The following is an 11,957-nucleotide window of genomic DNA, read 5'->3' as shown; positions in this document are numbered from 1 at the left end:
TGACAGTGCTAACTATAAAATTTTGCATAAGTTCATACTTCTCATTTAAATTTTAAGGTGCCCACACACTAGAAAGTTCTGTGATCTATGTGTGCATAAATTAGCCTTCAAATCTTTTGTCCGTCCTGGACAAAAGATTTCAGGCAAGCGCACATCTTTACCAAAGATTTTTTCTTAAGATCCCATGTGCGGTCCTATGGATCTTTTTTGTAAAATTTTCTGATCTTACATGCAGCATGTAAGATCAGAAGATTTAGCAAAAGTTCCACAGGAGCGCGCATCGGACCGATATCTGACAATTTTCGACTGATTATCAGATGTATAGGTTGGTACGACCTCATCTACAGTACTGTGTTCAGTTCTGGAGGCCATATCTCCAGAAGGATATAAATACATTAGAGACTGTACAAAGAAGGGCAACTAAAATGGTGCATGGCCTACATCACAAAACGTACCATGAAAGACTAAAATATCTTAATATGTATACTTTGGAGCAGAGAAGGGAAAAGAGGCACATGATAGAAACTTTCAAATATATCAAAGGCTTTAACAAGGTAGAGGTCGGAGACATTCTTCACAGGAAGAGGAGGAGCAGAACAAGAGGACATGCACTGAAAGATTCAGGGGAAATTTGAGGAAGAATTACTTTACAGAAAAAAGTAGTAGATAAGTGGAATAGCCTCCCATCAGAGGTGGTAGAGGCAAACCCAGTAGTACAATTTAAACATGCTTGGGATAGGCATATTGATATCCTTACAAAAAAATTAAATAAGGATAAAATATGGTTTGAGGTAACATGTTTAAAAAAGGGGCAGACTAGATTGGCCAAGTGGTTCTTATCTGCCGTCAAATTCTAGGTTTCTATATTGGCCGACTTTATTGGAAATCGGCCAATCGGCAAAAAACATTCTAGTGTGTGGGCACCTTTTTTTTTAGATATTTTCCGTGACTGCTTGAAGGCATTAATTAGCTAACTATGATTGATACAGGGTATTTAGCTAATTTCAGAGTTGCAGATATTTCAGTGGAGTGTATTTGGCACGATTTCTCATATCAATATAGCTCTAGGCAAAAAAAAAAAAAAAACACATTTATATGCAAAGACCATAAATAAACAAAAATGTAATATCGCAAAGTATATCATTGCACAAATAACTGCTAGTGCCCAAGATGACTGCCTTGCCTTTTAACATGCTTCTGAAAACAGCCTACATTCAACACAACTGATCCCCAGATCATAAGTCTCCTGGGACTTACCTTTTTAACCTGTACTAACCTACATGGACATCTCTCCAATATGAATGGATTGCATTCCTTCATGGAGAATACACATTGGATTGAAACCCTGCATGGAGAACACCTTCAGATTGGCTTTGCATAGTATATAGGGTGGCTTATCCCAGGATCGTTGGGATCCCGTAATTTGGGCCTAAGAACACTGGGATTTGAATCTCTAATGATGGTCATCTAGCCACTCCCTTAGACATCATTCACCCCTTTTTTCTGAGCAATGCAAGAAATAACTGATTTCTTGCATTAAACTAAAGGCCCATACACACTAGAATATTTTCAGCTGAAAATCTCCTAGTGTGTAAGCCCCAGAGATTGCTGACTAGCGGTGATGCCCGCTCATCGGTTGGAAGGTGGTTCATCTGCTGGATTTACCAGCAGATGTAGCGATGATGGATGATTTTTCATCCAACATTGCTATGTGTGTACACCGCCAGGCTAAAAGATTAGCTACTTTCAGCCTCCCCGCCCCCTCGCCTGTCATACTCACGCTGCAGGATTGGTCCACTCCGCCTCATCTGTCTGTCAGGCTGGATGCTGCAGTTCCCTGCTTCCCCCCGCTTGCCTCATCCTGCCGTCCACTGTGCTTGTCCCAGCTCTGCCGCCCGTACCAGACATATTTGTAGCTGACGCTCCACCCTGCTCCCTCTGTCCTGCTCCATACAGAGCACAAATATCCACCAATGTTTTCCTTTTTAAGCCAGTAATATGTATATTTCTGGCACCAATGATATTCATAAGGCAGTAAAATAATATATATTTTTTTAATTTATTTCAGTTACATGCCAGCAATCTATATATCACTGGCACCAATGATTACTGAATTTATTAGCCAGAACTATATACCCAGCTGTCTCAGAGCAGGTTCATGCTACGGCTATTTCAAATGATGCGCCGGCTCGTGACTCCTGAGCCAATCCGAGCCGGCAACCAATCCAGGCACTGCCAGGCCGAGAGCTTTAATTGGCAAACACTAACAGATAGACCTGCTCTGAAACATCTGGGATTCCCACTGCTCTGCCTCGGCTGTCTCCTTTACCACGGAGTGCAGTGCACAGAGTAACTTCCCCTGGTAAAGATCAAGAAAGCCCTAGCAATGAGCATGTAGGTAAGTGGCATAATATGTAATGGGAATTACTGTGTGTGGCATAATGGGCATTATGGAGTCTGGCACTGGGGCAAATTTCGAATTAGGTGTGGTATTGTGTGGCCCACATTATTCTTTTCATGGGTGTGTGGGATAGGCCATCAATTTAAAGCTTGCAGGGGGGCTCCAAACACCCTAGCGCACACCCTGGCTGTGACATGAGGGGGGTAGAGGCGGGGTAGTGAGTTTCACTACCTCTCCAGGACCACTACCTGCACTGCTCTCTACCTGGATGGCTGCAAATGAAATTGTAGCCCTGCACATGGGTGGAATTTCCCTGTGTGGGGCAGTGTAGGGTGGGGTTTAACTGATTGCTGGGCTTCGAATATATGCCGCCCAGTGATTAGTTTTGAATCCGGACCCAAGAACAGAAATGCACTAAATACAATGGCCTCTGCTTCCACCCTTGTTAATCAAACCCAGCCCATTATGTAAAAAGCCTTTTAATGAAAGCTTTTCAGGTTTGCTCTTTATGGAAAATAGTCTTTTGAAATTAAAATCTAGTGTGTATGGGCCTTAACATACAATATATTCAAGGAGGTGCAGCAAATCTGGATCTTTGTGACATTGTGTATTTTCTGAAGATCCATTTTCACTAGCCCATTACTATAACAAAGTTGTGATGACATGCGAATGATATCCCTGTGTGTGTATATGACAACACAGTAAGCTCATTGGTTGACAACTATGTGAATGAGCTCAAGAAAATGGTGGTCTAGACTTGAATGATAATGGAAGACTAGCCTGGTAGAAGATAAAACTATAGCATAATTAAGAGAATCGATCCACACTCACTCATAAGAAAACCGTTCCTGTCCAATAAGCTGATGGTAAAAAACAGTAGGCCCTCTCGCCTATTCTGTACAATGGCCCATAAACACCGAAAGCTGCACACTTACCATTTTATCTGCTTTCGGCTCAAAGGCTGCCAAGTCTGTTTGTCACGCTGATGCATGCTCCGGCATAATCTACGGCCAACGCAGGTCATTTGCTGGTATTAGTCATCCACCCCCAGGAAAATCACTCAGTGTGTATGTGAATTTCCCCATCATCGCTGTGCATACATGCTGGGCAAAAACACCCAGTGTGTATGCACCTTAAGCCAGCCTGCCTACAGCCGGTCTCCCAGGCAAGTTGCCACAAGTTTGCAAACTACTTTTGCAGGTAAAGTATGCACCTTCTGGGTTGGCCTGATCTGCACCAGCAAAGCAGTGACCTAATTCTAAAGCGGTGTACACACACACTTCGATTTTCCCCTGTTTTCTATTCGATTTTGCTTATAGGAGCAAAATCGAATACACATCAAATGGTTTTTAGGACACTTTCGATCTGCTTTCGAATCGATGCGCGCTCCTGTTTTCCCAAAATCGAATAGAAAAATCTGTGCCGTCAAGGAAATCTCGAATTTGATCCAGTAAATCGAATGAGTACATTGTGCCTACATTGTGAAATCGAAGCGAATGCAAAAGTACAGATCTAATGCCAAATCGAATGGGATTATCTAATGCCATATCTAATAGAATATTGAATCTAACATCAAATCTAAAGCAAATCTAAGCGTGTGTACAGGGCTTGAGCCTGCTCTTGATGAAATTGTCTGAATGTTGCATACCATTATCTGTAAAATGGACCTTGGCCCTTATTCAGATCTGATCGCAGTACAAATTTGTTCTCAAAACGGGCAAAACCATGTGCACTGCAGGTTGCAGGTGGGGCAGATGTAACCTGTAAAGAGAGTTAGGGCCTTATTCTAGTTCACTCTTTCTGACAAATTCCTTCTTAAATGGACAAAACCATGTGCACTGCAGGGGGCATATGTAAAATGTGCAGAAATAATTAGATTTGGGTGAGTTATTTTGTTTCTGTGCAGGGTTTATTTTTACACTGCAATAAAGATCTCACTTTGAAGTAAAACCCCACTCAAATCCAATTCTCTCAGCACAAGTAACATCTGCCCCACCTGCAGTGCACATGGTTTTGTCCATCTAAGAAGGAATTTGTCAAAGAGTGAACCAAAATAACCCCCTTGATTCGTGTGAGTTATCTTGTTTCTGGGTAATTACTGGCTGAGTTCTTTTTACACTGCAGTTTAGATTTCAGTTTAACACACCACACCCAAATTTAATTCTCTCTGCACGTGTTACATCTTCCCCATCTGCAATGCACATGGTTTTGCCCATTTTGAGAACAAAATTGTACTTCGATCAGAACTGAATAAGGGCCCTTGCCTCAACCAAGCTTCTAATATGATGTATGGACCTGATAGGCCATGTATTTGCAAATATAAGGCATGATTCAGAGTTGATTGCAAATACCAAATATTTCTGAAATGGGCAAAATCATGTGCATTGCAGGCAGGGCAAATGGAATGGAGAGAGTAGTTCAGCACATATCGCTAGCAAATGCAGTGCACCAGTGATGAGAACAATGGCGATGACTAGATTTTGACTGCATGCAGTTAAGTTCTAGTCAGGTGAAAGCGACACAACGGGTTATACAGTTGATGAAAAAACTATGCCTGGTCTACAAAAGGACTTGTCAAAATGATGTCTTATGCAAATGGTGGGTAAAAACCTGAAACCATATATGCATCTGATCTTGTACATGACAGTTCAGGCTCTTCGTATTGTAAGCAAGAAGGTTTTACCAATGGTAGGTGAACAAGGCACTGATATGGGAAGCTTCTGATTTCAATAACAATAAAAATAAAAAAAGATGCTGCTTAAATGTGGTTATAGTGGACCACTAGAGATCTAATACAATATATACAGAGAAGAAGCAGCGCTAAGGAATTTTAGGAATTAAATAGATAGCATGGGATTGCCTGTACAAATTGCATAAGTATTATAATAGACAATAAAATAATCCATTCAATTAATTAACAAACAACCGTATTCAAAAGAAACCCTCCTTGGTTTGTTATTTTACTTCACTGGCTGGAATAAGTCCTCTTGTTTAGGTCAGCTGTGAAAATAGGACAAATGGCTTGGTAAAGTTTGTACAGTCTCACCACTCTGTATTTGATGGGTTTTCCGGCTTGGGTCCAATTGTCCTCACTAGGATGCAGTTGTGCAGTGATGGTTAGTGGTTGCTGGAGGAATATCAAGGACCTTGTTGAGCTTCTCAAAAAGGTGGTGGTATCCTTTAGTGCTAGGGTAGCCAACTCCAGTCCTCGAGAGCTACCAACAGTTTTCCAGGTCTCTAAACAGAATCACAAGTGAAGTAATTAGCTCCACCTGTGGATCATTTATAATGTGTCAGTCAGTAATGAGTGCACCTGTGCCCCAGCTAGGTGATCTCCAAAATGTGAACTGTTGGTAGCTCTCGAGGACTGGAGTTGGCTACCCCTGCTTTAGTGTATTGGAGCCAAAGTGGTTAGTACCAGATGTCCATATTAGTTGCTGCCATAATGAAGGGTGAGGAATACAGTCTACGCCAGGAGAGTATGCTAGGTGGAGGGTTCTTAAAGCGACACCGACGTGTTTTGCTGAATTATGTCCGCTTTTTCAAGGTGATGTTACTTGCCTTGCTGTCTGGGGTTTATTTATCTATATTCGATTAGTAACCTCCCACACCTGTGCAGGCAATCCCAATAATCAATAAGTTAATCAGACCAATTTCAACAGGTTGTTTGATGCAGTGTTGTTGTGTTTTTTATGCACATTGTGAGGTTGATCCTGTGATCTTAGACAAGGCATTGCAAAGTGCTGCTGTCAAGGCCGGTCTTGTACATGAGAACACTGGCCCTGAAACTGCAGATTATAGATATATCCAGCCGGCTATGGATCATTGGGTAGACAGCAGGATGGTCGACATGCATGAAGGTTGACATGACTGTAGGTTGGCAGGGTCATTAGGTCGACATGGGGTTTTTCACATTTTTTTGTCCTGAATTTCTACACAGTCGACATGGACATGGCGTGCCTCAGGACACTTGCAGTGGTGCCTTGGGTTAGTGGACCAGGATCAATTCATATTATTTATGGTCAATGTACCAGGCAAAATCAGTGCTTGTGGCTGCCAATCATAATATATGTGGACAAACAGAAGCAAATCCTGTCCCTCACCAGATAACTGTGACTAAGGGCCTTATTCTAGTTGACTCTTTCTGACAAAATCCTTCTTAGATGGACAAAACCATGTGCACTGCAGGAAGGCAGATGTAAAATCAAATTCTCTCTGCACAAGTTACATCTTCCCCACCTGCAGTGCACATGTTTTTGTCCATCTAAGAAGGATTTTGTCAGAAAGAGTCAACTAGAATAAGGCCCATAATCACAATGCACTTAATTTAAATTTCTCGATAAGAAGCATTTGGCCTAGGGGTGCCTTGAAAATATTTTGATGCTCTAGGGTGCTGTGATTCAAAAAAGTTTGGGAACCCCTGCCTTAGTGGATGGATTGTAGGGCATGTCGGCACAGGTCGGCTAAATTTTTTTTTTTTAAAACACCATGTTGACCCTGTCAACCTTCCTGCATGTCGACCTAATGCTTGTCAACCATCCTGCTGTAGACCTAGTGACCGTATCCAATCCAGCCTGCTGGATATTAATCAACGGGGCAATAGTGACGTGCTTGGCCATGCCGCATATCGCTATGCCCCTACACAGGAGTGGTGTAGGGGCATTTTCTAAGCTACCTAGTGAGATCGCTATGTGTGTGGTCAATGAACACACTTTTTACTCCAGATAGATGATCCTAAAGATATGCAGTGTTTGGTCTCCATAAGGACCGGATTTTTGTTATTTGTTTGTATGGTGCGACAAGGGTTCCACAGCGCCTAACAATACATAGATGAGCAAAAAACAAGAAATTATGAATTACAGTACATGGTAAATTAATATAGTTGCATCAGGGGGCAGGGCACTGATGCAATTATTAGAGCGAGAGACAGAGCTATATTCTAAGAAAAACACATGAGGAGAGAGGGACCTGCTCGTGAGTGCTTACATTCTTTCAGTTGGTCTCATGAATGAGAATGAATCCAGTAGGGCACTGTTTGGGATATTTTGGAATAGGAGGTTTTTCATCCTGAACGTGCAGCCTACATATCCCACAGGAAGTTTGGGGTGTTATGTCCTCCTGTTCCAGAATCATTATGTATTTAAAATCTTTATGTACAGTAAGTTTGAACAGTGACATTTTCAACACAAGTTACACATACTGAATTTTCACATAGACAAAATGGGGCAGATGTATTATTAAGCCTTAACAAGAGATAAATACAAGGGTGATAAAGAGAGATAAATGTCCAGCCAATCAGCTCCTTACTGACTTTTTTTCAAACACTGCCTGTAGCATGGTAGTTAGCAGGTGATTGGCTGGACGTGTATCTCTCCTGATCACCCTTGGATTTATCTCTTGTTAAAGCTTAATACATCTGCCCCAATGTTCCTTATTACAAAGGCCACTTCAGGATCTCCTTTTTCCTTGGGGATGTTATGTGACAAAATATACAAAGTACTGTAGTTTGTCTGCATGAGGTAAAGGCCCACATACACTATGCGATTTTGGTCCGATTTCATCCGATTTCGGCACTTGGTGCCGATAATCGGATGAAATCGGCCCAAAATCGTATGTGTGTGATGTCTGATCCGATGCGCGGTCCCGTGCGCATCGGACCGGATCAGGGAGGATCGGACGGTCTGTACATACGATCACGTCCGACCTCCCTGTATGCATATGCCTGCCACCTGACAGGCATATGCATGCAGACACCGGGCGGGCAGCGGGTCCCTGAGCACCGGCTGACTGACCTGGCCGGGCGGTGGTGCGTGCGGGCAGCGGCCAGCGGTGGTGGGGGGCGGGTGCGGTGAGCGCTGCTGACCTGGCCGGGCAGTGTACTTACTTACATAGCAGCAGCGGGGACAGGCAGCGCAGTGGCGGCTATTATATTTTTAAAATACTTGTCAAATGACCGGCCGCTCTCTGATTGGCCGGAGAGCTCTCAGCCAATCAGAGAGCGGCCGGTCATTTGACAAGTATTTTCAAAATATAATAGCCGCCACTGCGCTGCCCGTCCCTGCTGCTGCTATGTAAGTAAGTACACTGCCCGGCCAGGTCAGCAGCGCTCACCGCACCCGCCGCCCGCCCCCACCACCACCGCTGACCGCCCCCACCACCACCGCTGACCGACCCCACCACCGCAGCCGCCGCTGCCCGCCCCCGCCCCCACTACTGCCGCTGCCCGCCCCCACTACTCCTCACCGCCCTCCAGCTCTCCGGGTTTTTTTTAACATGGGATAAATCGCATGCGATTTATCCCATGTAAAATATGGCACATCAAATGCCAAATTGTATGTGAGCCTCCCGGGGAGCTGCCGGGCGGCTCGCAGGTAAATTGGGTCCGACTTGTCCCTAGGACAAGTCGGCCTAATGTATGGGGGCCTTAATGCCTCATCATCTGATGCTAGTCAATGCGGTGGCCTGTAGCTGTTCTCATTGCCCATAACCAGTTATTTGCATTGCACTCCTGCATTCTGTTGCCCTTACATACTGTTTAACATGCACATGATCTAAAGCAGGGGTGGTTGAAATTTTGTGAGCCAGGATCTACTTTTAGTTCATGTACTTAGCGGAGATCTACCATTGTCAATGGGCCTTATTCAGAGGTGGCCCATATACTGATATTTGCTCAATTGAGCAATTTTGTTTTGCTATTCCGCATGCATAAAAGTGCCAGAAAATCCTTACTATGCATGCATAAACCTAACTGTGCGATGGCGGTCACAGTTGCACATGGCATCGCTGCCAGTATAGATGGTGACAGCATATTTTTGCAGATATGAATACGTAATAATCAGCAACTGTGCGTACATAGCATCCACGGCTGAATCAGCCTCACGGGCACTATGCTTCCCACAACAGGTTTTGTTTTGCTCACCGCTCTTACACACATACGTCTTACATTCTCCGCCCCCATGTATACTGCACAAGAACACAAGCAATTGTTTTATTGAAAAAGATTAAATGGCGTTGGAGTTTATTAAAGACAACTTGCCAGATTATGCATTGTACTACACTGTTTGTGGAAGAGAAATTGGCCTTGTTATTGGATCGATTAATCAGTCAGCAGTTGATAACCAGGACATAAGCATGGTACCGAGTACTCAGGGTGGCATATATGCGGAACAGGAGGAGGCTGTGCTCTAGCAGCATCACCCAACAGCCTCTGTACCACCCATATCAGACAATAAAATCCCACACACTACTTCCAGGAGCCGCTCAGGATACACTTGGCGCTCTAAGGATCCAACAATATGTGCTAGTACAGAATGGTAAGCCCGGCATTACAGTCTGTGGGTGTGGGGCCAGACTGATATATACAGTAGCAGCTGCACAGGGCTCTTCACAGCACTCCGGTAACATAATGACATCAGGGGCACGCTGCACTACTGGGAGCTGGTGTTCTGAGACCTCCGTTATCAGTACAAGTGTATTTGCTATTTTTGACACCTACCTGATGCCAAAATACCACCTGGGCCCTATTTGACACTGACCTGGTGCCTAAATACCAACCGCTCATATACCAACTGAGTTTTTCTTTTTACTCAGACCTGGTGCCCATATACCACCTGGGGCCTTTTTGGACTCGAACCTTGTGCCCATATACCACCTGGGGCCATTTTGTTATTCCGACCTGGCACCCAAATACCACCTGGGGTCTTGTTTTTTAATTCTGACATGGCTCGCAAATACCACCTGGGGCTTTTTTTTTTTTACTCCGACCTAGCACCTATATACCACCTTGGGCCTTTTTTTTTTAATACCACCCTGATGCCTGATGACTACCTGAGGCCTTTTTTTACTCTGATCTGGCACTAGAGTACCACCTTGGATCTTTTTTTAATCTAACCTGGCACCTGAATATCAAATGGGTCCTTTGTTTGACACCGAGTAGCATAAATACTACCTGGAGCATTTTTTTGTTAATACCGACCTGGCATCCGAATACCACCTGGAGCATTTTTTACTCCCACCTAGCACCCATGTACCATCTGGGGCCTTTTCTGACACTGACCTGGTGCCCAATTGCCACCTGGGGCCTTTCTTGACACCGACCTGGGCCTTTGTTGACATCGGCTTGGCACACCAATACCACCTGGGTCGTTTTGTTTACACTGACCTGGCGTCCGAATACTACCCGAGACCTTTTTCTACACCAACCTGGGCCTTAAATGACATTGGCCTTGCGCCCAAATACCACCTTGGGCCTTATTTAACACTGGACCAGGGCCCGAACACCACTCTACATAGTCTCTTAATGCCCAGAGGGACGGCAGTCTTTCAGCCATGTGTCCCCAGAGGTTTCCTCCACAAGGGGTTTTTCCTCTCCTGAGTGCTAAGGACGATTATTCGTGAGTCATGAGGCTTCTACCATCTTGTACCTCTTATAGGACAAGTTTGTATGAAATATGGACTAATCTTTGTCCAGAATTCCATATTTTATAATGCAGAGTAAAAAAAAAAAAATTACATTTTAACTTGAAATTAAAGCTTGAATTTATTTTTTACATATATTTTGCTTAAAGTTGTCATAATTTAATTAATAAATGCTCTTAAAGGTGAAGAGTCAGAAGTGAGGCCTGGTGAGGTAAACGAGAGCAGAGATGGCTAGGTATAGTAATACAGTGCTGTAGAGACAGTGAATTAAATGGCGTGCTGTGAGATCTGCAGGCTAACTATCTAAAGAACTGAGGGGGTAATACAATCCCAATTGTATTATATTATAATTGTATTAGCAATAATTCTGGAGAAAAGATAAGAATTAGATTGATGCCTCTGGGTAATATGTAAGGATTGGTAGGGAGACATTGGACCTTATTCTGCCTTGTGAGTCCACCAGACGCTGCCCTGCGAATGCCAATACGTGAATGCCGACACACCGTGTTAGTATGGGCTGCCAATGGATGTATAACATAAACTTCCATTCGCATGCTGTGGGGGACCACCCACATCATATGATGGTTGCCGACCATCGAATGATGTGGAAGACATACGCATATCTAAGGTTACTCTGAAGGATCCGTAGATGTGCGTGGGCGAGCAGCTTACATTCGGTGATGTCAGCTGCTCACCCCCGGCACTAAGATCATCGGGTGATTTCCTTGGGAACGCCCAGCATTCCCATGGGTGCTAATATCCCCCGCCGTCCCACGCCCCCCGGCCGCAGCCTTGGGTGCATGCACCCAGCTAACAGTCTGTTCGCAGTGGCAGCACACACGCGGCATATGCAATGCGCAGAAATGCGGCTGCGTATACGTAAAACATAGAAGGTGCGAACCTACGGTCCTTGCGAACAGACCAGAATAACCCCCATTGTTTGTAATTCAGAAGAGAGAACCAGGTGAAGCAGCCATTTTGGGCTCACGACATGGTTTCAATGTGATGTAATACATTACATTACATAATAAGAGATATGCATAAGAAAAAAGTGAATAACAAGATACCCATTTCATAATGCAGAGGGCAAAAAATGGAGCGCGGCCTGGTGGCACCCTAATTTGCATATATCACACCC

Source organism: Crinia signifera, chromosome 6 (assembly GCF_055691185.1).
Source record: "Crinia signifera chromosome 6, ASM5569118v1, whole genome shotgun sequence".
NCBI classification, from domain to species: domain Eukaryota; kingdom Metazoa; phylum Chordata; class Amphibia; order Anura; family Myobatrachidae; genus Crinia; species Crinia signifera.
Note: the sequence above shows the minus strand (reverse complement) of the source record.